This window comes from Babylonia areolata, chromosome 14, assembly GCF_041734735.1.
Source record: "Babylonia areolata isolate BAREFJ2019XMU chromosome 14, ASM4173473v1, whole genome shotgun sequence".
Taxonomy (NCBI): domain Eukaryota; kingdom Metazoa; phylum Mollusca; class Gastropoda; order Neogastropoda; family Buccinidae; genus Babylonia; species Babylonia areolata.
Window position 1 is genome coordinate 13,535,339 of NC_134889.1, and position 27,288 is coordinate 13,562,626.

Consider the following 27,288-nt stretch of genomic DNA (forward strand, 5'->3'; position numbering starts at 1 on the left):
GCTGTGCCCTGTGTTGTGCTGTGCCCTGTATTGTGCCCTGTATTGTGCTGTGCCCTGTATTGTGCTGTGCCCTGTATTGTGCTGTGCCCCGCAGAAAAGGCCGACAGGTGGCCGCCTGTCTCTCTGATGTCTTCTAATTGATCTCTCTCCTTTGGTCTTTTTAATCAACACCGTGATGGTGATGCTGATGTCAATGATGTTGGTGATAATGATGGTGATGGTGCTGCTGCTCCTATTGCTGCTGTTATTCAGACGATGATGGCGACTGGGATAATGATGACAATGATGATGATGAAGGCTGTGTGTGTGTGTGTGTGTGTGTGTGTGTGTGTGTGTGTGTGTGTGCGTGCGTGCGTGCGTGTGTGTGTCCTTGTTTCTTAACTCTTTCCATGTCTCTCTCGCGTTCTCTGTCTCTGTCTCTCTGTCTCACTCTCTCTGTCTCTCTTCCCTGCCTTCCTCTTTCTCTCTGTCTCTCTTTTAATGTGACCCCCCCTTCAGTCAGGGATTTTGGCTTTCATCTGAATACAGACATCGTTATCGTTATCTCTCTTTCTCTCTGTCTGTCCCTCACTGTCTCGATCCGTCTTTGCTTTTTCTCTCTCCTTACCCCACTGTCTCTTTCTCTGCCCCCCCCCCTCTCTCTCTCTCTCTCTCTCTTCTCTCTCTCTCTCTCTCTCTCTCTCTCTCTGTTTCTTTGTTTATTCCTGCCTTTCCTTTCCTTTCTTTCTGTCTTTCAGACGGCGACATGCACATGGAGAAGATCAGTCAGATCCGTTGGACCGTGCTCCTCAGGTATGTGGGGGTGGGGGTGGGGGTTTGGGGGGGTAGGCGCGTGCGCGTGTGAATGTCTGTAAACACGCACCCACTTCGCCTGCCCCTTCCACACACGCTCACGCAAACATTAACGGGGCTAGAAAAAAAGAAAAACAAAGGTAATGAATACCACTCAACCTCAAAGCTTACTTATAAATAAAACCAGTACGTGAACTTTGGGAGAAGGAAAATGTCGCCCCGTACATTAATTACCTGCAAACGATACTGTTACGACCACGACCAGCCAAAGTGGACTGGCTTTGGAAACCCAACCCCTGGCCTGCCCTTCACCCTGATCCCGCTGAGGACGTGGGCTGTGGACAGCAGGCCACTATTGGATGGAGCCACGCTCCCACAAAAAAGCAGATCTCATCAGTGCTGGTGTAGCAGCATCTGTATTCGTCCCCCCCCCGCCCCCCCACACCCCCCAACACACACACACACACACACACACACACACACACCTTCCCCCCCTTGTGGTTTTCTACCCCTGGGTAAAATCCGGTTAGCCCGTATCAACCCCGGTGTCAATGCAGACTAGCCAGGGATGACCCCCCCTGCGGTAAGCTTTAACTCGTCAGAGGCATTACTGTTGTCAGTAGGGGTGGCTTAGTATGTGGTGTCCTGAGTACTTTAAATCAGAACAGGCATTACTGAACACCACTGAAGTGACTCGGCAGCATGTCAGGGTCTCCTTTGGTGTGTGGCCTCCTGGCGAATTAACCACGATGATTCCCTGTGTGACTGCCGGCGCTGGGACTGCGACAAACGAACTCCGGCGTGGCTGTGTATGGAAAAGGGAACAAAAAAACTAACTAGTCAGAACCCCAGTTGAATTCTACCACCACCCCCTTGCCACTCCCCATTGTGGAGTCAATAAAGACTGTCCCAGAACTATCCCGCTTTTCCTTTTAAACAGCTTGATTTAACTTGTAAAAGGGGGGCTAATTTCCGACTTTGAAGGGAAGGGGTGGGGGTGGTGTATCCTGACGAGCCACAAATGACCCCAGGGGTCACTGGAGACTGGTCCAGACTGACCTCGGGGTACAACACATCGGGGAGGGAGGGTGGGGAGGGCGCCGGGGGTGTTACACAGACAACACCAGAGCGTGGGCAGACAGTCTGAACGAGGTTCATCAAACTGGTGGACTGGTCTCTGTTCGCTGGGAAAGGTCGTGTGGCTGTTTTGTGGTGGCCGGGAATTCTTTCCGCCCTCTCTTTCTTTCTTTTCTTCCTTCCTTCCTCTGTCTGTTTATTTATTCGTTCCCTCTTTCTTCCCCTTCCTTCATTTCTTTGTTCATTCATCGATTCAGCTATTCATTCATTCAGACGTCCGTTCTCTCTCTCTCTCTCTCTCTCTCTCTCTCTCTCTCTCTCTCTCTCTCTCTCGGACTTAAGGTTGAAGTAATCCAACCTGTTTTATAATAGCCTATGCTGCTTTTGATTCACCTTGCTTTTGTCTTCCAGGAATGAAACTGTGTTGAGTAATGTGGCTTTATACATTTACAGTGCCTTAAAAAGATTGCGTACGGCAATATCTTAGATTAAAGTAATAATATGAATTGCCATTACAATAATCATCTTAGAAACGGGTATTGCGGTGACCGACAGGTGCAAGTCCTGTGACAATGAGAAAGATACAATTAAACACTATTTATATAGTTGTTACTATCGATCCTTTTAGGAAGAACTAGAATATATTCTAAGACAAAAATGTGCACATATTATTGTTTGATATTGATCTAATTCTATTTGGTACACACAGCATCGTTGTAACCGATGAAGTATTGAACTGAAGTATTCTACTTGGAGAGGTTTTTTTATGTAAGTGCAGACTGAACAAAAGAAAACCAAATATACAAATGTTTCCGAAAGAATTAAGTGAACATTACAAAGCTGAAATATATGAATTATCTTCAAATGAATAACCTCGAATTCCAGAGGAAATGGTTCCCATACACCGGTATCTTTGAAACATGAATCCCATCAATAATTATAAGAAAGGACAGCAATCCTGTAGAATGGTTCGGAATACGCAGTTATTTCATTAGACGTTAAGATGGTATTCTGTTTTGAAAGTAATGATGAAGGAACACTTATTGAAAATCCAGCATATTCTGTGCAAGGATACCCCGGGGTTGTTGATTATTTATAAAGTTCATCACTGACTTATTCATTAGTGTAGATCCTTTTGAACAGGTCCACAGTCTTTGAGGAGCATCCACTGTTTGTATGGCGCTGTCTTTTTCGTCTTTTTTTAATATTCATTTTCTATTCATGCATTTGCTTTTCGTTTGTTTGTTTTTCTTCTTTATATGTTAAGAAAAAGAAGTACCCTTGAAAGTGAATTGTCGCTGTAGTACTCTGTAACTGTTTACTATTATGTGAATGGTGTATTTCGTCTACAGTGACTTGTATGAACGTGCAAGAAGTCTAGTAATGATGATGATGATGTTTCATTTAAAAAATTTATATATATAACCTTCAATGCAAGGGGGAAGAAAGATCAACGAACCTAAAAAAAATAAAATAATTAAACACACACGCGCGCGCGTGCACACACACACACACACACACACACACACACACACACACACACACACACACACACACACACACACACACACACACACACACACACACACACACACACTAATTACCCATCCACAGGCACACACACTGCATGATGATTCCAATTGCGGTGTGGGGGTGGGGTGGGGTGGGGTGAATATAAAAACGTGGGGTGGGTGGGATGAGGCAGACGAACAGCCAACTATGCTTCATCAGTTCTAAAGGCCCCTTCTGAACATTCCCCCCTCCCTCCCCACCCCTCTTCCCCCCACCACCACTCCCCCAATTTTCTTCTGGGTCCTCGTCTCCATTCTTCTTTAACCTCACGTTATCTTCTGTTGTGTTGTGTTGTGTTGCATTTAGTGTGTTGTGTTGTGTTGTGTTGTGTTGCACTGCATTTAGTGTATTGTGTTGTGTTGTGTTGCATTTAGTGTATTGTGTTGTGTTGTGTTGCATTTAGTGTATTGTGTTGTGTTGCATTTAGTGTATTGTGTTGTGTTGCATTTAGTGTATTGTGTTGTGTTGCGTTGCATTTAGTGTATTGTGTTGTGTTGTGTTGCATTTAGTGTATTGTGTTGTGTTGCACTGCATTTAGTGTATTGTGTTGTGTTGTGTTGCACTGCATTTAGTGTATTGTGTTGTGTTGCATTTAGTGTATTGTGTTGTGTTGCATTTAGTGTATTGTGTTGTGTTGTGTTGCACTGCATTTAGTGTATTGTGTTGTATTGTGTTGCATTTAGTGTATTGTGTTGTGTTCTGTTGCATTTAGTGTATTGTGTTGTGTTGCACTGCATTTAGTGTATTGTGTTGTGTTGTGTTGCACTGCATTTAGTGTATTGTGTTGTGTTGTGTTGTGTTGCACTGCATTTAGTGTATTGTGTTGTGTTGTGTTGTGTTGCACTGCATTTAGTGTATTGTGTTGTGTTGTGTTGTGTTGCACTGCATTTAGTGTATTGTGTTGTGTTGTGTTGTGTTGTGTTGCATTGCATTTAGTGTATTGTGTTGTATTGTGTTGCATTTAGTGTATTGTGTTGCATTGTGTTGCATTTAGTGTATTGTGTTGTGTTGTGTTGCACTGCATTTAGTGTATTGTGTTGTATTGTGTTGCATTTAGTGTATTGTGTTGTGTTGTGTTGCATTTAGTGTATTGTGTTGTGTTGTGTTGCACTGCATTTAGTGTATTGTGTTGTGTTGCACTGCATTTAGTGTATTGTGTTGTGTTGTGTTGCATTTAGTGTATTGTGTTGTGTTGCACTGCATTTAGTGTATTGTGTTGTGTTGCACTGCATTTAGTGTATTGTGTTGTGTTGCATTTAGTGTATTGTGTTGTGTTGCATTTAGTGTATTGTGTTGTGTTGCATTTAGTGTATTGTGTTGTGTTGCATTTAGTGTATTGTGTTGTGTTGTGTTGCACTGCATTTAGTGTATTGTGTTGTATTGTGTTGCATTTAGTGTATTGTGTTGTGTTCTGTTGCATTTAGTGTATTGTGTTGTGTTGCACTGCATTTAGTGTATTGTGTTGTGTTGTGTTGCACTGCATTTAGTGTATTGTGTTGTGTTGCATTTAGTGTATTGTGTTGTGTTGCACTGCATTTAGTGTATTGTGTTGTGTTGTGTTGTGTTGCACTGCATTTAGTGTATTGTGTTGTGTTGTGTTGTGTTGTGTTGCACTGCATTTAGTGTATTGTGTTGTGTTGTGTTGTGTTGTGCTGCATTGCATTTAGTGTATTGTGTTGTATTGTGTTGCATTTAGTGTATTGTGTTGTATTGTGTTGCATTTAGTGTATTGTGTTGTGTTGTGTTGCATTTAGTGTATTGTGTTGTGTTGTGTTGCATTTAGTGTATTGTGTTGTGTTGTGTTGCACTGCATTTAGTGTATTGTGTTGTGTTGCACTGCATTTAGTGTATTGTGTTGTGTTGTGTTGCATTTAGTGTATTGTGTTGTGTTGCACTGCATTTAGTGTATTGTGTTGTGTTGCACTGCATTTAGTGTATTGTGTTGTGTTGTGTTGCACTGCATTTAGTGTATTGTGTTGTGTTGCATTTAGTGTATTGTGTTGTGTTGCATTTAGTGTATTGTGTTGTGTTGCACTGCATTTAGTGTATTGTGTTGTATTGTGTTGCATTTAGTGTATTGTGTTGTGTTCTGTTGCATTTAGTGTATTGTGTTGTGTTGCATTTAGTGTATTGTGTTGTGTTGCACTGCATTTAGTGTATTGTGTTGTGTTGCATTTAGTGTATTGTGTTGTGTTGCACTGCATTTAGTGTATTGTGTTGTGTTGTGTTGTGTTGCACTGCATTTAGTGTATTGTGTTGTGTTGTGTTGTGTTGTGTTGCACTGCATTTAGTGTATTGTGTTGTGTTGTGTTGTGTTGTGTTGCATTGCATTTAGTGTATTGTGTTGTATTGTGTTGCATTTAGTGTATTGTGTTGTATTGTGTTGCATTTAGTGTATTGTGTTGTGTTGTGTTGCACTGCATTTAGTGTATTGTGTTGTGTTGTGTGGCATTTAGTGTATTGTGTTGTGTTGTGTTGCATTTAGTGTATTGTGTTGTGTTGCATTTAGTGTATTGTGTTGTATTGCGTTGCATTTAGTGTATTGTGTTGTGTTGTGTTGCATTTAGTGTATTGTGTTGTATTGCGTTGCATTTAGTGTATTGTGTTGTGTTGCGTTGCATTTAGTGTATTGTGTTGTGTTGCACTGCATTTAGTGTATTGTGTTGTGTTGTGTTGCACTGCATTTAGTGTATTGTGTTGTGTTGCATTTAGTGTATTGTGTTGTGTTGCACTGCATTTAGTGTATTGTGTTGTGTTGTGTTGTGTTGCACTGCATTTAGTGTATTGTGTTGTGTTGCATTTAGTGTATTGTGTTGTGTTGCACTGCATTTAGTGTATTGTGTTGTGTTGTGTTGTGCTGCACTGCATTTAGTGTATTGTGTTGTGTTGCACTGCATTTTGTGTATTGTTTTGTATTGTGTTGTGTTGTTTTTTGTTTTCTTTTGTGTTGTGTTGTATTGTATTGTGTTGTGTTGGGGTTTTTTTGTTTTCTTTTGTGTTTTGTTGTGTTGTGTTGTATTGTATTGTGTTGTGTTGTATTACCCTTTTATCACAACACCCCAGGCAGAGCGGGTCCCTATAATGCATCACCACCCATATAATATTCATCTCCGGTTTCTGCCTGCAAGCGATTTTTTGTTTTGCTATCAAAGTGGATTTTCCTTCAGAATTTTGCCAGGGACAACTCTTTCTGTTGCCGTGGGTTCTTTTACGTTCGGAAAGTGCATACTGCCATGCTGCACATGGTTCATCGTCTCATCCAAATCGCCTCATCCACGTGACTAGCGTCCAGACCACCATTCAAGGTCTGGTGGCGAAGAAGAAAAAAACTGACGAGTCTGGGAATCGATCCCTTACTCTCAGGATCTCTCACTTCCTTGGCGGACGTGTTACCACTAAGCCACCGCTTGGAGAGAGGGGAGAGGGGCGGGGAGAGGGGGGGTGAGGGGGAGAGAATGAGAGAAAGTTATGGAGAGAGGGGAGAGAGAAAGAGGAGAGAGAGGGGGGAGAGAGAGGGGGGAGAGTATGAGAGAAAGTTATGGAGAGAGGGGAGAGAGAAAGGGGAGAGAGAGGGGGGAGAGAGAGGGGGGGGGGAGAATGAGAGAAAGTTATGGAGAGAGGGGAGAGAGAAAGGGAGAGAGAGAGAGGGGGGGGGGAGAGTATGAGAGAAAGTTATGGAGAGAGGGGAGAGAGAAAGAGGAGAGAGAGGGGGAGAGAGAGGGGGGGAGAGAATGAGAGAAAGTTATGGAGAGAGGGGAGAGAGAAAGGGAGAGAGGGGGAGAGAGAGAGGGGGGAGGGGGAGAGAATGAGAGAAAGTTATGGAGAGAGGGGAGAGAGAAAGAGGAGAGAGAGGGGGGAGAGAGAGAGTGGGAGGGGGGGGAGAATGAGAGAAAGTTATGGAGAGAGGGGAGAGAGAAAGGGAGAGAGGGGGAGAGAGAGAGGGGGGAGGGGGAGAGAATGAGAGAAAGTTATGGAGAGAGGGGAGAGAGAAAGGGAGAGAGGGGGAGAGAGAGTGGGAGGGGGGGAGAGAATGAGAGAAAGTTATGGAGAGAGGGGAGAGAGAAAGGGAGAGAGAGGGGGGAGAGAGAGGGGGGGAGAGAATGAGAAAAAGTTATGGAGAGAGGAAAGAGAGAAAGAGAGAGAGAGGGGGGTTGTAATGTTCTGTGTGTGTGTGTGTGTGTGTGTGTGTGTGTGTGTGTGTGTGTGTGTTGTGAGGCGGGGGGGAGGGGTATGAAGGGGAGAGGGGCAGGAAGGGATGGGGGGCACAAAATGTATAGCTCTTTGAGCAGTATTTTATTATTATCATCATCATCATCGTCGTCGTCGTCGTCGTCGTCGTTGTTGTTGTTGTTGTTGTTGTTATTATCATACTGCTTTACCATTTTTAGCGTCCTAAATTATTGCACCAAGTTAAACGAAAAAGTTCCTGTATTCTACACTGGAGGCATATGAGAAATGACAGTCATGTTGCGTGTAAGTGACCCTTCTTATCAATAATTAGGCATAATACGACACGAAATGACCCATGATATGAACCCGAACCGACACTTGTCTCGAGCCATCATGATTTTCTGTTCGCCTTTTCTTGATTTGCGGGGCCAAAAACGGAAATAGCATCTCTCTGACTGGCACAAACTGAATGAACGGACGGTCATTGCAGACACTTTTTCAGACTCGCAAGATGGCAGCACGTTACTCAATCAACTGAATACACATAATTTTTTTTTTTTGTAAAATAAGCACGAAAATTGCCAGTAAAATAGGTCCCCAAATGAAGGACGTTAAAACAGGACTTAACATTATAATCACTATTAATGTTATTGTTATCATTATTATTATTATGTGAATGTATGTTGGGTACGCGCATGTACATAACTGTATCTATGTGAGTGCCAAAGCCTCAACCACGCATCGTCATCACATGATTATCTCTCGTGGCCATGTTTATCTACAGTGTCTCATTGGAACGATTTGAACCACTGGAGTTTCAAATATGACAGATCAATGCAGTTTTATTTCAGCTGGTTCGACAAAAAAAAATCCCCAAAGAAATTGAAAAAGGCACACTCTTTTGGGGGGATTGCACGGAAAGTCAACCCGATGCCTCTGGTGTGTGTCCATAACTCACACTATCTCAGGACGCCGACAAGAGTCTCGGCCATTCATGCTGCCAGAAGCAGCCCGGAACAAGACAGCCATCAAGTGTGGCAGTGAGGGATTGTACACAAAGCCCACCGTTTCTGCTGAAAGCACAGCCAGTGCTGGGTGAAAAAAAAAAAGATAAGGTGCGGAACAGACAGACAGACAGACAAATAAAATGACCGACTGACTGACTGACTGAGACGAACAGAGACAGACAGACAAATAGACAGACAGAGGCAGACTGACAGAGACAGAGAAACAGGGACAAAGAGACAGATAATAAAAATTAAAAAAAACACCACGGGCTGGGACACAGAGAGAAAGATAGAACACAGACAGGGACACAGAGAGAGACAGACAGACACACAGACAGGGACACAGAGAGAGAGACAGACAGACACACAGACAGGGACACAGAGAGAGACAGAAAGACACACAGATAGGGACACAGAGAGAGAGAAAGATAGAACACAGACAGGGACACAGAGAGAGACAGACAGACACACAGACAGGGACACAGAGAGAGACAGACAGACACACAGACAGGGACACAGAGAGAGACAGACAGACACACAGACAGGGACACAGAGAGAGAGAAAGATAGAACACAGACAGGGACACAGAGAGAGACAGACAGACACACAGACAGGGACACAGAGAGAGACAGACAGACACACAGACAGGGACACAGAGAGAGAGAAAGATAGAACACAGACAGGGACACAGAGAGAGACAGACAGACACACAGACAGGGACACAGAGAGAGAGAAAGAGAGAACACAGACAGGGACACAGAGAGAGACAGACACACACACAGACAGGGACACAGAGAGAGAGAAAGATAGAACACAGACAGGGACACAGAGAGAGACAGACAGACACACAGACAGGGACACACAGAGAGAGAGAAAGATAGAACACAGACAGGGACAGAGAGAGACAGACAGACACACAGACAGGAACACAGGCAGACAGACACACAGACAGGGACACAGAGAGAGACAGACAGACACACAGACAGGGACGCAGAGAGAGACAGACAGACACACAGACAGGGACACACAGAGAGAGAAAGATAGAACACAGACAGGGACACAGAGAGAGAGAGACAGACACAGACAAGGACAGAGACAGACAGACAAACAGGAACAGAGAGAGACAGATAGACACACAGACAGGGACACAGAGAGAGAGAAACATAGAACACAGACAGGGACAGAGAGAGACAGACAGACACACAGACAGGGACACAGACAGACACACACACAGACAGGGACAGAGAGAGACAAACAGATAGACACACAGACAGGGACACAGAGAGAGACAGATAGACACACAGACAGGGACATAGACGGACACACACACAGGGACACAGAGAGAGAGACACACACACACACAAACATGGACACAGAGAGAGAGAAAGATAGAACACAGACAGGGACACAGAGAGAGAGAGAGACAAACACACAGACAGGGACACAGAGAGAGAGAGATAGACACACAGACAGGGACACAGAGAGAGACAGATAGACACACAGACAGGGACACAGAGAGAGAGAAAGATAGAACACAGACAGGGACACAGAGAGAGACAGACAGACACACAGACAGGGACACAGAGAGAGAGAAAGAGAGAACACAGACAGGGACACAGAGAGAGACAGACACACACACAGACAGGGACACAGAGAGAGAGAAAGATAGAACACAGACAGGGACACAGAGAGAGACAGACAGACACACAGACAGGGACACAGAGAGAGAGAAAGATAGAACACAGACAGGGACAGAGAGAGACAGACAGACACACAGACAGGAACACAGGCAGACAGACACACAGACAGGGACACAGAGAGAGACAGACAGACACACAGACAGGGACGCAGAGAGAGACAGACAGACACACAGACAGGGACACACAGAGAGAGAAAGATAGAACACAGACAGGGACACAGAGAGAGAGAGACAGACACAGACAAGGACAGAGACAGACAGACAAACAGGAACAGAGAGAGACAGATAGACACACAGACAGGGACACAGAGAGAGAGAAAGATAGAACACAGACAGGGACAGAGAGAGACAGACAGACAGACACACAGACAGGGACACAGACAGACACACACACAGACAGGGACAGAGAGAGACAAACAGATAGACACACAGACAGGGACACAGAGAGAGACAGATAGACACACAGACAGGGACAGACAGGGACACACGGAGAGAGAGACACACACACACAAACAGGGACACAGAGAGAGAAAGATAGAACACAGACAGGGACACAGAGAGAGAGAGATAAACACACAGACAGGGACACAGAGAGAGACAGATAGACACACAGACAGGGACACTGAGAGAGACAGACACACAGACAGGGACACTGAGAGAGATAGACACACAGACAGGGACAAAGAGAGAGACAGATAGACACACAGACAGGGACACTGATAGAGACAGAGACAGATAGACACACAGACAGGGACACAGATAGACACACAGACAGGGACACTGAGAGAGACAGACACACAGACAGGAACACTGAGAGAGACAGACACACAGACGGGGACACTGAGAGAGACAGATAGACACACAGACAGGGACACACACAGACAGGGACACTGAGAGAGACAGACAGACACACAGACAGGGACACTGAGAGAGACAGACACACAGACAGGGACACTGAGAGAGACAGACACACAGACAGGGACACTGAGAGAGACAGACAGACACACAGACAGGGACACAGAGAGAGAGACAGACAGACACACAGACAGGGACACAGAGAGAGACAGACAGACACACAGACAGGGACGCAGAGGGAGAGAAAGATAGAACACAGACAGGGACACAGAGAGAGACAGACAGACATACAGACAGGAACGCAGAGAGAGAGAAAGATAGAACACAGACAGGGACACAGAGAGAGACAGACAGACACACAGACAGGGACGCAGAGAGAGAGAAAGATAGAACACAGACAGGGACACAGAGAGAGACAGACAGACACACAGACAGGGACACAGAGAGAGAGAAAGAGAGAACACAGACAGGGACACAGAGAGAGACAGACACACACACAGACAGGGACACAGAGAGAGAGAAAGATAGAACACAGACAGGGACACAGAGAGAGACAGACAGACACACAGACAGGGATACACAGAGAGAGAAAGATAGAACACAGACAGGGACACAGAGAGAGACAGACACACAGACAGGGACACAGAGAGAGAGAAAGATAGAACACAGACAGGGACACAGATAGACAGACAGACACACAGACAGGGACAAAGAGAGAGAGAGAAAGATAGAACACAGACAGGGACGCAGAGAGAGACAGACAGACACACAGACAGGGACACAGGCAGACAGACACACAGACAGGGACACAGAGAGAGAGAAAGATAGAACACAGACAGGGACACAGAGAGAGACAGACAGACACACAGACAGGGACACAGAGAGAGACAGACAGACACACAGACAGGGACACACAGAGAGAGAAAGATAGAACACAGACAGGGACACAGAGAGAGAGAGACAGACACAGACAGGGACAGAGACAGACAGACAGACACACAAACAGGAACAGAGAGAGACAGATAGACACACAGACAGAGACACAGAGAGAGACAGATAGACACACAGACAGGGACACAGAGAGAGAGAAAGATAGAACACAGACAGGGACAGTGAGAGACACAGAGACACACAGACAGGGACACAGACAGACACACACACACAGACAGGGACAGAGAGAGACAAACAGATAGACACACAGACAGGGACACAGAGAGAGACAGATAGACACACAGACAGGGACACAGACAGGCACACAGACAGGGTCACACAGAGAGAGAGACACACACACACACAAACATGGACACAGAGAGAGAGAAAGATAGAACACAGACAGGGACAGAGAGAGAGAGACAAACACACAGACAGGGACACAGAGAGAGACAGATAGACACACAGACAGGGACACAGATAGACACACAGACAGGGACAAAGAGAGAGAGAGATAGACACACAGACAGGGACACTGATAGAGACAGAGACAGATAGACACACAGACAGGGACACTGATAGAGACAGAGACAGATAGACACACAGACAGGGACACAGAGAGAGACAGATAGACACACAGACAGGGACACTGATAGAGACAGAGACAGATAGACACACAGACAGGGACACAGATAGACACACAGACAGGGACACTGAGAGAGACAGACACACAGACAGGAACACTGAGAGAGACAGACACACAGACGGGGACACTGAGAGAGACAGACACACAGACGGGGACACACACAGACAGGGACACTGAGAGAGACAGACAGACATACAGACAGGGACACTGAGAGAGACAGACACACAGACAGGAACACTGAGAGGGACAGACACACAGACGGGGACACTGAGAGGGACAGACACACAGACGGGGACACACACAGACAGGGACACTGAGAGAGACAGACAGACACACAGACGGGGACACTGAGAGAGACAGATAGACACACAGACAGGGACACACAGACAGGGACACTGAGAGAGACAGACAGACACACAGACAGGGACACTGAGAGAGACAGACACACAAACAGGGACACTGAGAGAGACAGACACACAGACAGGGACACTGAGAGAGACAGACAGACACACAGACAGGGACACTGAGAGACAGACACACAGACAGGGACACTGAGAGAGACAGACAGACACACAGACGGGGACACTGAGAGAGACAGATAGACACACAGATAGGGACACACACAGAGACAGATAGACACACAGATAGGGACACAGATAGACACACAGGGACAAAGAGAGAGAGAGAGACAAACAGACAACGACACAGAAAGAGACAGATGAACACACACACACACACACACACACACACACACACACACACACACGGGGACAGAGACGAAAAGACATAGAGAGATCAAAAACAAAAACAAAACAAAAAAAGACAGAAAAAGATTTGAAGAGGCAAGCAGACCGACACAGATGTTAGCAGCCCACAGAGGAGGGCATTACCGGACAGTGCAAGTGGCTTTCCAAGCCATGGAAACAGCGATGCCCACAAAACGCTCCGGCTTCATAGCAGGCATTTGTGCATTAGCCTCAGCTTCGCTCCGTGCCACGGTGACTGGGTGAAGGTGTGGGTGAGGGTGTGGGTGAGGGTGTGGGTGTGGATGAGGGTGAGGGTGTAGGTGAGGGTGAGGGTGTGGGTGAGGGTGTGGGTGAGGGTGAGGGTGTGGATAAGGGTGAGGGTGTAGGTGAGGGTGTGGGGGAGGAATGCATGATATGATGATGATTAGTAATGATTAGTAATTGGTGGGTAGAGGGAGAGAGGGGAGAGGGTTAATGGAGACATACATTACCGTCTGTTGGTGGGTAGAGGGGGAGAAGGGAGGGGGTTAATGGAGACATACATTACTGTCTGTTGGTGGGTAGAGGGGGAGAAGGGAGGGGGTTAATGGAGACATACATTACTGTCTGTTGATGGGTAGAGGGGAGAGAGGGGAGGGGGTTAATGGAGACATACATTACTGTCTGTTGGTGGGTAGAGGGGAGAGAGGGGAGGGGGTTAATGGAGACATACATTACTGTCTGTTGATGGGTAGAGGGGAGAGAGGGGAGGGGGTTAATGGAGACATACATTACTGTCTGTTGGTGGGTAGAGGGGGAGAGAGGGGAGGGGGTTAATGGAGACATACATTACTGTCTGTTGGTGGGTAGAGGCAGAGAGGGGAGGGGGTTAATGGAGACATACATTACTGTCTGTTGGTGGGTAGAGGGAGAGAGGGGAGGGGGTTAATGGAGACATACATTACTGTCTGTTGATGGGTAGAGGGGAGAGAGGGGAGGGGGTTAATGGAGACATACATTACTGTCTGTTGGTGGGTAGAGGGAGAGAGGGGAGGGGGTTAATGGAGACATACATTACTGTCTGTTGGTGGGTAGAGGGAGAGAGGGGAGGGGGTTAATGGAGACATACATTACTGTCTGTTGGTGGGTAGAGGGAGAGAGGGGAGAGGGTTAATGGAGACATACATTACTGTCTGTTGATGGGAAGAGGGAGAGAGGGGAGGGGGTTAATGGAGACATACATTACTGTCTGTTGGTGGGTAGAGGGAGAGAGGGGAGGGGGTTAATGGAGACATACATTACTGTCTGTTGATGGGAAGAGGGAGAGAGGGGAGGGGGTTAATGGAGACATACATTACTGTCTGTTGGTGGGTAGAGGGAGAGAGGGGAGAGGGTTAATGGAGACATACATTACTGTCTGTTGGTGGGTAGAGGGAGAGAGGGGAGAGGGTTAATGGAGACATACATTACTGTCTGTTGGTGGGTAGAGGGAGAGAGGGGAGGGGGTTAATGAAGACATACATTACTGTCTGATGGTCGGTAGAGGGGGAGAAGGGAGGGGGTTAATGGAGACATACATTACTGTCTGATGGTCGGTAGAGGGAGAGAGGGGAGAGGGTTAATGGAGACATACATTACTGTCTGTTGGTGGGTAGAGGGAGAGAGGGGAAGGGGTTAATGGAGACATACATTATTGTCTGTTGGTGGGTAGAGGGGAGAGGGTTAATGGAGACATACATTACTGTCTGTTGGTGGGTAGAGGGGAGGGGGTTAATGGAGACATACATTACTGTCTGTTGGTGGGTAGAGGGAGAGAGGGGAGGGGGTTAATGGAGACATACATTACTGTCTGTTGATGGGTAGAGGGGAGGGGGTTAATGGAGACATACATTACTGTCTGTTGATGGGAAGAGGGAGAGAGGGGAGAGGGTTAATGGAGACATACATTACTGTCTGTTGGTGGGTAGAGGGGGGGGAGGGTTAATAAAGACATACATTACTGTTTGTTGATGGGTAGAGGGGAGGGGGTTAATGGAGACATACATTACTGTCTGTTGGTGGGTAGAGGGGGAGAAGGGACGGGGTTAATGGAGACATACATTACTGTCTGTTGGTGGGTAGAGGGGAGGGGGTTAATGGAGACATACATTATTGTCTGTTGGTGGGTAGAGGGGAGAGGGTTAATGGAGACATACATTACTGTCTGTTGATGGGTAGAGGGGAGGGGGTTAATGGAGACATACATTACTGTCTGTTGGTGGGAAGAGGGAGAGAGGGGAGAGGGTTAATGGAGACATACATTACTGTCTGTTGGTGGGTAGAGGGAGAGAGGGGAGGGGGTTAATGGAGACATACATTACTGTCTGTTGGTGGGTAGAGGGGAGGGGGTTAATGGAGACATACATTACTGTCTGTTGATGGGAAGAGGGAGAGAGGGGAGAGGGTTAATGGAGACATACATTACTGTCTGTTGGTGGGTAGAGGGAGAGAGGGGAGGGGGTTAATGGAGACATACATTACTGTCTGTTGGTGGGTAGAGGGGGGGGGAGGGTTAATAAAGACATACATTACTGTTTGTTGATGGGTAGAGGGGAGGGGGTTAATGGAGACATACATTACTGTCTGTTGATGGGTAGAGGGAGAGAGGGGAGGGGGTTAATGGAGACATACATTACTGTCTGTTGGTGGGTAGAGGGAGAGAGGGGAGAGGGTTAATGGAGACATACATTACTGTCTGTTGGTGGGTAGAGGGGAGGGGGTTAATGGAGACATACATTACTGTCTGTTGGTGGGTAGAGGGAGAGAGGGGAGGGGGTTAATGGAGACATACATTACTGTCTGTTGGTGGGTAGAGGGGAGGGGGTTAATGGAGACATACATTACTGTCTGTTGATGGGTAGAGGGGAGGGGGTTAATGGAGACATACATTACTGTCTGTTGGTGGGTAGAGGGGGAGAGGGGAGAGGGTTAATGGAGACATACATTACTGTCTGATGGTGGGTAGAGGGAGAGAGGGTTAATGGAGACATACATTACTGTCTGTTGATGGGTAGAGGGGGAGAGGGGAGGGGGTTAATGGAGACATACATTACTGTCTGTTGGTGGGTAGAGGGAGAGAGGGGAGGGGGTTAATGGAGACATACATTACTGTCTGTTGGTGGGTAGAGGGAGAGAGGGTTAATGGAGACATACATTACTGTCTGTTGGTGGGTAGAGGGAGAGAGGGGAGGGGGTTAATGGAGACATACATTACTGTCTGTTGGTGGGTAGAGGGAGAGAGGGGAGGGGGTTAATGGAGACATACATTACTGTCTGATGGTGGGTAGTGGGGGAGAGGAGAGGGGGTTAATGGAGACATACATTACTGTCTGTTGGTGGGTAGAGGGGAGGGGGTTAATGGAGACATACATTACTGTCTGATGGTGGGTAGAGGGAGAGAGGGGAGAGGGTTAATGGAGACATACATTACTGTCTGATGATGGGTAGAGGGAGAGAGGGGAGAGGGTTAATGGAGACATACATTACTGTCTGATGGTGGGTAGAGGGAGAGAGGGGAGAGGGTTAATGGAGACATACATTACTGTCTGTTGGTGGGTAGAGGGAGAGAGGAGAGGGGGTTAATGGAGACATACATTACTGTCTGTTGATGGGAAGAGGGAGAGAGGGGAGAGGGTTAATGGAGACATACATTACTGTCTGTTGGTGGGTAGAGGGGAGGGGGTTAATGGAGACATACATTACTGTCTGTTGATGGGTAGAGGGGGAGAAGGGAGGGGGTTAATGGAGACATACATTACTGTCTGTTGGTGGGTAGAGGGAGAGAGGGGAGGGGGTTAATGGAGACATACATTACTGTCTGTTGGTGGGTAGAGGGGAGGGGGTTAATGGAGACATACATTACTGTCTGTTGATGGGTAGAGGGAGAGAGGGGAGGGGGTTAATGGAGACAATACATTACTGTCTGTTGATGGGTAGAGGGGAGGGGGTTAATGGAGACATACATTACTGTCTGTTGATGGGTAGAGGGGGAGAGGGGAGGGGGTTAATGAAGACATACATTACTGTCTGTTGATGGGTAGAGGGGAGGGGGTTAATGGAGACATACATTACTGTCTGTTGGTGGGTAGAGGGAGAGAGGGGAGGGGGTTAATGAAGACATACATTACTGTCTCTCTCTCCCTCTCCCTCCCCCCCTACCCCCCACTCCCTCTCTCTCTCTCTCTCTCTCTCTGGTTCAGTTTGTCCAAATGGTTACTACTGTTGTGTCTTTCACAGCGCTACGATAACACTTCTACAGCCGCCGATGGAAGAATGGGAATCGTTCTCTCAATTTCACCAGTGTGTGTAAACGGGGGATGTTTAGATGTTCGATCAGCAATCCGCGTGCGTGCGCGCGCTGGTACACGTACACACACACACACACACACACACACACACACACACACACACACACACACACACACAACCTCCCCCTCCCACACACACACACACACAAGCAAGGCATCGTCCAGCCTAAAGCGAACATGTCTGCACTTCCAAGTGAAAAACTCCACCACACAGTCTGAAAATGCCAACGAAAGTTATCCAGACTGTTCTTAATTTTTTTTTTTTTTTTTTTGATTTAAAAGACAGCCAATATTAAATGACATCAACATATCCCCAAACACCGATCATACATGTCATGTCTAAACTGTCAAATGGGGGGGAGAAAAAAAAAGAGAGAAAAAGCGGCACTTGCTTCTCCAAATGCTATCAAAATTATTACGCACGCTCTTTTTTTTCTTTTTCTTTCCCCCTTTTGTGTTGTGCCTGTTCTTTCTGATGGGGCTTTCAAGGTTTCAAGCTTTAACTTTCTTTCGCACCCTTGGGTTTGCGAGTTCAGTTACTTAATGAGGCGTCACAGCGTCCGGACAAATCCATATACGCTACACCACATCTGCTAAGCAGATGCCTGACCAGCAATGTAACCCAACGCGCTCAGAATGCGAGATTCCTAAACATTATAAACCAAACATCAAAATAAACACGAAAAATAACAAATAACACTCGGATATCGAACACAACGTGAAATTCTCAAAATGAAAACGCACGGAATCAAAATAATATATGAAATGCCTAAGTAACTATAGAACGGTAGAACCTCTAACACTGGTGTACTCTTCCGTAGTAGAACTTTGAAGCTGAGCTTATTATTCGTATTTCAGTAATTAATCTTTCTAAGAGACATTTGCCTTCTTTATATTTTCTGCCCCAAGTCCAAAAAGTCCCCATATATGGATGGCCATGCAGAAAGTGTCACCAACAACTACCAACCATACACACCACACGACAAATCTGGGTCAGGTGTGTTTCTTTTAATGATGAACGTGAAGCCCAATAACATATAAGCTGAAGCGACGAAGAATTGAAAAATAAAGAAAGGGTGATTATTTTCCTAAACAAAACATAAGTCAGAAAATAATGAAAGTCTGATCCGTTGCACCACCGCGCACCAAAACATTGAAAGAACGCAGCGGTGGCGTGCACCGAAAATTATAACATCCAAAAAGACTATTTCCCCAGAAAAGACGTAACGTTTGATACCTCATACCTCATTCCCTCGACCGCTGGGGTTGAACAGGGTATGTAAGAGGACATGAGGAAGATGTCATAGTTCGCCACGCCGTTCTGTTGGCAGCTGTCGTGAGGAGATTTGGCATCGTCATTTTGGTCCATTCCTTGACGTTGTCGGACCAGCTCTTCCTCTGCCGCCCCCGTCTGCGCCCTCCCTCCACAGTCCCTTGCAGGATGGTTTTGGAGAGGGTGTTATGTCGTATGACGTGACCAATCCATGCCATCTTCCGTCGTTTGACAGTCGCCAGCAGTGGTTCTCGGGGCCCAACAAGGTTGCTGACCAGGTTCCGCACATAGTCATTGGTCGTGTGCTCCTTGTAAGAGATGTGTAGTAGTCTTCTCAAGCACTTGGTTTCGAATGCTTGGATTCTTCTTTCTGTTTTTGCCATCAGTGTCCATGTCTCACATCCATATAAGAGGATGGAGACCACCAGTGACTTGTAGAGCAGGAATTTTGTGTGGAATCTGATGTTGCTCTTCCATACCCTGTTCAGTCTGGCCATTGCTGCCGTTGCAGAATTAATCCTATTTCGGATTTCTGCTGTGCAGAAGCCATCTTTGGACAGGGTTGCTCCCAGGTACTTGAAGCTGGTCACTTCTTCCAAGGGCTCACCATTCATGGTTATGTTGGCACTGATGTTAGTTGTGCTGTTGACCATGACCTTTGACTTCTCTGTGCTGACCTCCATGCCGTAAGCACTTGCTCTTGTAGTGAGTCTGTTTGTTAGATCCTGGGGATCGGTGTTAGTGCTCCCCATGAGGCCGATGTCGTCTGCGAATCGAAGATTGCAGACTGGCCTGCCGCCAATGGTGATGGAAGTGTGCTGGTCTTCGAGGGCCTCTTGCATGATTCTCTCCAGAAAGATATTGAAAAGTACTGGGGATAATAGGCACCCTTGCCTGACTCCGACTGTGGTCCGAAAGAATTGTCCTTGTTGATTGTTGAGGAGCACTGCGCTGCTGGAATGTTCGTAGAGGGCCTGGATGACTTGAATGAGCCCTTCATCAATGTTGAAGCCTCTCAGTACTTGCCAGAGGCCACTGTGCCACACCCGATCGAATGCCTTCTTGAAGTCGATGAAGTTGTGAAACGTTTGATACCACAGTACAAAAAAACTGAACAAAAACTGTGTCTTTGGAAACTATTACGATAGTAAAGAAAGGTTTAGCTTTTGGAAGAAGCCAGGAATTTACAGATCTACATGCCCAATATCAACTGGGATTAGATAAAAATAAAATAAAATAAAGAATCGACCGGATGCGATAGAAAATCACTTACTATGTCAAAAATATCAATAATCTGCACTTCACATCCAAGCAACGACAAAAATAGAATATCTACTTCATGATACAAAGAGAAAAAGCTTACTTTACGTGAACTGAGTGTATTTAAAGAAGGGATGCTGAATTGCTTGAACGACCACGATCTTCGGAATGGCAGTAGCACATGACGTCTAAAAAGTCAAACCGGAGCTTAAATGACAACTTGATCGAAAGCAAAAGTTTTCTAGAATTTGAAGATATCAGTCTACAAGAATCGTAACACGACCGGAGTACGCAGAAAACGTTGGGAAGAATCAAAACATGTCTCTGGCACTAACTCTGCTGACATCTTCCCACAAATCTAAAAATAGACACATGTTCCGCACCAACCTCATGGGGCTTTCCATTGGTCAGCAAATTCAGCAACTGCAGAGAAACAGATCTGAATTGTGAAAGGCTCGACACTTTGAGGGCAACAGTTTGTTGTGTTGTGGTGTGGTGTAGTGTAGTGTGGTGTGGATGTGGTTTGGTGGTGTGGTGTGGTGGTGTGGTGTGGTGTGGTGTGGTATGATGTAGTGTGGTGTGGTGTGGTGTGGTATGGTGTAGTGTGGTGTGGTGTGGTATGGTATAGTGTGGTGTGGTATGGTGTAGTGTGGTGTGGTGTGGTGTGGTGTGGTATGGTGTGGTGTGGTATGGTGTGGTGTGGTATGGTGTGGTGTGGTGTGGTGTGGTATGGTGTGGTGTGGTGTGGTGTGGTGTGGGGTGGGGTGGGGTGGGGTGGTGTGGTGTGGTGTGGTGTAGTGTGGTGTGGTGTGGTATGGTATGGTGTGGTGTGGTGTGGTGTGGTGTGGTGTGGTGTGGTGTAGTGTGGTGTGGTATGGTGTAGTGTGGTGTGGTGTGGTGTGGTATGGTGTAGTGTGGTGTGGTGTGGTATGGTATAGTGTGGTGTGGTATGGTGTAGTGTGGTATGGTGTGGTATGGTGTAGTGTGGTGTGGTGTGGTGTGGTGTGGGGTGGGGTGGTGTGGTGCGCTGCGTCCCGGCGCGTCGTATTGTACTGTATCATGCTGTACTGCATTACACTGTATTGTACTGCATTGCATTGTATTGTATTGTATTGTTTTGTATTGTATTGTATTGTGCTGCATTGTATTGTATTGTATTGCATTGTATTGTACTGCATTGCATGGTATTGTATTGCATTGTATTGCATTGCATTGCATTGTTTTGTATCTATTACTTTTTTGCCAAAACAGACTGCCCTGTGTGAAAATCGGACTGCTCTCCCCTGGTAGAATGCGTAGCCACAGTAAAGTGCCACACACACACACACACACACACACACACACACACACACACACACACACACACACACGCTTTTTTTTTCTTTTTTTTCTTTTTTTTCTGATTCTGTGCTGTCTGAAGTGTATTTGTTTTACCGTCAACAGAATGTCGCCAAGAATAGCCATCAATTTTTTTTATTTTTTCCGCTATTTGCTGTCTGGAAGGGTATTAAATTTGCTTCACTGTCAACAGAATGTCGCTACAGATAAACCTGTTGCTGTCGTGGGTTTTCAGGATGTGGTGTAGGGAGGGGGGTACAAACCTCTGTAGACGGGACTCAAGACTCGAACCCGTGTACACTCGCTTCCTTAGTGGGGCCCATTACCACTGGGCCACCGTTCAATTTCAACAAATTCAGTCTTCAGTAACGGTGTCTTTCATCTGAAATATTTTCAATGCTGTTGTTGTCCGCTGCTTTATCATGCTGTTATTGTTGTTGTCATTGTTGTTCTTGTTGTTGTTGTCATTGTTGTTCTTGTTGTTGTTGTCACTGTTGTTCTTGTTGCTGTTGTTGTTGTTGTTAGTGTTGTTGCTGTTATATATTGTTGTTGTTGTTTTTATTGTTGTTATTGTTGTTGTTGTTTCAATTGTTATTTTTAATGTTGCTGTTGTTGTTACTGTTCTTGTTGTTGTTAATATTGTTATTGTCGTTTCTATTGTTATTGTTGTTGTTGTTGCTGTGTTGTTTCTCTGGGTTTTTACAGGGTGTTGTTCACTGATTACATTTCCCCATGGATAGTTGTTTTGATAGACAGGTCGTACACTGCACCAGGATGAATATATCGCAGAATTTTTTTTTTTTTTTTAATGATAATCATCTTAAAACAAAGAACCCATTATCCGTGCACATCCCTCGTGAAATAATGAATGAATGAATGAATAGATAAATATATATACATATGAATGAACAGATAGATAAATATATAAATGATATAAATAAATAACTGAATAAATAAATGAGCAAATGATAGAAATGAATTCAAGAACTCGTGAATCATTCATATAACTATATAACGAACAAAACAGAACAAACAACAACTACAAACAAATCAATCAACCAATCATTTCTGATTGCTATTCAGTACTGGCAGCTGACGTGTGATAAGAATCCATTAGTGAAATTGCCACCATATATCTTCTCTGACAGACTCATAACGGATGATCGATGTGAACAGTTTTTTTTTTTCTTGCATATAACAATAAGAGAGAGGGTGGGGAAGAAAGGGAGGGTGGGAGGGAGGGAAGGAGTGAGGGAGAAAGGTGTGAGAGACAGACAGACAGACAGACAGACAGACAGACAGAGACAGAGAGAGAGATATTCAGATTCAGATGGTTTATTCGTCATGAGGCCTTGGCCCCTTCATGAAGGGGTAAGTGAACAACATGAATAATATCCAACAAAATGAAAAATTATCTAACCCACCATGCATAAATACACACATTACATAAACGCTGCAGTGAAGTACAGCATCTTAAGATGTTACGATTTCCCTAAATATTAACGCCTGGTGCAAAAATAGTGCCAGTTTCCATATATCATCATCATGTCTCGTGGATGACAATGATAACACAGAGAGAGAGAGACTAACACCAACACTGACACTGACGCCGACACCGACACTGACATTGACACTGACACCGACACCGACGCCGACATTGACACCGACACCGACACTGACACCGACACCGACACCGACACTGACACCGACACTGACACTGACACTGACGCCGACACTGACACCGACACTGACACTGACACAGAGTTCATTTCTAAAGGCCACCGACCCACACACACAAGGCTGAAGTCACATCAGTGTGTGGGGCGGGGATGGGGGAGAGGGAGAAAGGGCAGGGCCCAACGAACATCCACTGCTCTGATGTTCTCTTTGTCACTCCACTTTGCCTGTAGACCAAGGAGAGAGAGAGGGGAGAGAGAGAGAGAGAGAGAGACAGAGAGACAGAGAGACAGAGAGACAAACAAATAAACAGACACAGAGACACACACAAAGAGAACCAGATATACATTAGCAAATTTTTCTTTCTTTCTTTTATTAATATCTTTGTTTACCCTCTTTCTCCAAATCACGAAGATTGTGTGTGTGTGTGTGTGTGTGTGTGTGTGTGTGTGTGTGTGTGTGTGTGTGTGTGTGTGTGTCTGTGTGTCTGTGTGTCTGTGTGTCTGTGTGTGTCTGTGTCTGTGTCTGTGCGTGTGTCTGTGTCTGTGTTTGTATATGTGTTTCAACGTGATATTTTTCAAGTGATTCCATTCTTTTAAAGCTGATATTTGATGAATATAAACAAGAAACAGACAGACAGACAGACAGAGGAACAGAGAGAGAGAGGGGGGGGGGGGAGAGGAAAAGACGGATGAGGGAAAATAGAAAGGGAAAGAGAGATGGAGAGAGAGAGAGAGAGAGAGTGAATATATTTGAGGAAAGAAAAGATGAAAGGGAAAACAAACACGAGAACACACACACACACACACACACACACACACACACACACACACACACACACACACACACAAACCAAAACCAAAACCAACAACACCATCTTACTTCCACAGAATCAGTCGACGAACAACACTACCACTGAGAAGAATCCCACTCCGAGAAAGACTTCCCCCAAAGTCTGCACCAACACCACCCACAGCTCACGGCGTCAATCGAATGACCGAGCAAAGTGTGGCAACACGCAGTCCCCCCCGACAATGTTCAGTGTTGCGGCAGCCTTGCAGCGAAGTGCGTGGCGATGAGAGAAGAGCTGGGCGTTCGCCGCAAGCCGTTCAACGGTCCGCGGTGTGTCCTGCTGTGGCTGCTGACTTCCCATTGAGTTCCTTTGCAGTGTTTGTTGTTGTTGTTGTTGATTGTGTCGTTCGGTCGGTGAGATAGATTTGGTGTTTTCCTGGAGATGTGGGTGAGTGGGGGTAGGGGTGGGTGGTGGTGGAAGATTGTGTGTGTGTGTGTGTATGTGTGTATGCCACGGTGTGTGTGTGTGTGTGTGTGTGTGTGTGTGTGTGTGTGATTGCATGCTCATGCGCACACAGACACAGACACAGACAGACACACACAAAAAAAACCCAAACAACAACAACAACAACAAAAAACAATAACAAAAAAATAACAAAAAAAACACCACCACCATCAATAACACCAACCACCAACAACCTTTATTGCGATCATGTAGCCTTCAATCCATACCTGCGACCACCACTCAAGGTCTACACAGTGGATGGGGAGAAAATACTGGCGACTGCCGGCGTGATTCGAACCAGTGCGCTCAGATTCTCTCGCTTCCTAGGCGGACGAGTTACCTCTAGGCCATCACTCCAGAAAGAGCCCGGAGAGAAAGCGACAAGTGTTGACTGTCCGGTGCTTGATGTTCCAACACTACATTTTCATCAGTCATTGTCTGACAGAATTAACGAAAATACCTGCACTGTCAATATGTACCAACAACTCCAGAATGTCCGTGTCTTTGATGACAGCTGTCACCCGATGGGCGATCTCTGCGGGGGTCACACCCAGTGATTTTTCTACTCCTCCGGTTTTTGGTGTGTGTTTGTTTGAAACGTGTTGACCGATGTGACGAAGGCGTTTTAGAGTTGTTCTGATTTTGTGGAGTTGAGAGGAATATATAAACATTCTCTCTTTTTTGTGAATTTCAGGAAACTCCCGGAAAATAAACTGCTCAAGAGAAGAAAAGGTTATTTTTTAAGACTATATTTTGATTGGAGGAGTGATGGTGTTTGATACGTGAATCTTGTTGTGGAGTGTATGATTATAAACTGTTGAATATTAACGCATAGAAATATGTAATTGTTATCAAGATTTGATGAGGACTGAAAATTAGAATGTGGACAAATATCTATGTTTTGTTTTGTTTGTGAAAAAAAAGAGAAATTATTTTTAGTTGGCGAACACTATCAACCTTGAAGTGGTCTCATTTTGTACTTGTAACTTGAAGAGTATGTGTGGTGTGTGAGAGAGAACACATGAACATAACGCATGCCTACATTACACACATAAAATGAGGTTTTGAGAGACATTGGTCGAGCATATTAATTTTGTTGCATTCCATGCCCCACGCATACGTAACAGCTTTCTTCTTTTATTCATTCATTTATTTATCTATTTAGTTATTTAGTTATTGATTTATTTATACATTGATGCATTTATCTATGCATTTATTCGTTGTTGCTTTTGGTCCAAAGCGTTGAGGTGTTCTGATACAGTGCAGAACCCGAAGCAGCAGCGGACCTTATGAAGGACGAGACTGAGAAAATGCAGTGGAGGTCAAATGAGTTGTGCAGTGGTTCACTCTGTATCAGTTTCAGTTTCAGTTTCTCAAGGAGACGTCACTGCGTTCGGACAAATCCATATACTCCACACCACACCTGCTAGGCAGATGTCTGACGAGCAGCATGACCCAACGTGCTCAGCAAAGCCTTGAGTGCAAGCACATATATCGGTGTACCTAACAGAGTGCATTTCTTCTACAGAACTTTGCCAGGGGACTACGCTCTCATTGCCATGCGTTCTTTTTCAGTGCGCCAAGTGCGTGCTGCTCACGGGACCTCGGTTCATTGGCTCATCCGAAAGACTAGACGCCCAGTTTGACTTTCCGGTCCAAGCTGGGAGAAAGGGTGAGAGCGGGATCCGAGCCCAGATCCCCAAGGACTCTGTTTTGGCAGTAACAGCCGATCCCCAAGGACTCTGTTTTGGCAGTAACAGCCGATCCCAAGGACTCTGTTTTGGCAGTAACAGCCGATCCCCAAGGACTCTGTTTTGGCAGTAATAGCTGATCCCCAAGGACTCTGTTTTGGCAGTAACAGCTGATCCCCAAGGACTCTGTTTTGGCAGTAATAGCTGATCCCCAAGGACTCTGTTTTGGCAGTAACAGCCGATCCCAAGGACTCTGTTTTGGCAGTAACAGCTGATCCCCAAGGACTCTGTTTTGGCAGTAACAGCCGATCCCCAAGGACTCTGTTTTGGCAGTAACAGCCCAATGGTTAAAGCGTTGACTTTCAAACTGAGGGTCCCGGGTTCGAATCACGGTGATGGCGCCTGGTGGGTAAAGGGAGATTCTACCGATCTCCCAGGTCAACACATGTGCAGACCTGCTAGTGCCTGAACCTCTGCGTGTATATTCGCACGTTAAAGATTTTGTAATCCATGTCAGCGTTCGGTGGGTTATGGAAACAAGAACATACCCAGCATGTACACCCCCGAAAAAGGAATATGGCTGCCTATATGGCGGGGTTAAAAAAAAAAGAAAAGAGGAAGAAAAAAAAAAGGTCATACTCGTAAAATGTTACATGTCTGTCTGAGTGTGTATGTGTGCGTACCTGAAATGTGACTGAATGACACAGGAAACGGATGATGCAGTGAGCGCCCAGCGGCAGCCCTTCGTCGGCTGTAAAGCGCTTAGAGCTTGATCTCCAACCGAGGACAGGCGCTGTGTTAGTATCCATATCGATCAAAAATAAAGTGTCTTAACCATTCTGCCATCCAGCCCTCAGGGACGGCGAACAAGGAGCAGAGTTCCTGTTGAGCGAAGAAGGATAGAGCAGTGACCAGTGGTGGAAGGAAGTGAGT

At 45.8% G+C, this 27,288-nt stretch overlaps 1 protein-coding gene across 1 annotated transcript in view; it reads right to left on the reverse strand.

Moving 5' to 3' along the window:
• LOC143289492 (G protein alpha i subunit-like) overlaps positions 1-24,374 on the reverse strand; it is a 109,778-nt gene extending 85,404 nt beyond the window's left edge. Inside the window, exon 1 of the mRNA XM_076598477.1 lies at positions 24,250-24,374. The gene's annotated coding sequence lies outside the window, so the exon portion shown is untranslated. The remainder of the gene's footprint in view (positions 1-24,249) is intronic.
• Between the last annotated feature and the right edge of the window lie 2,914 nt (positions 24,375-27,288).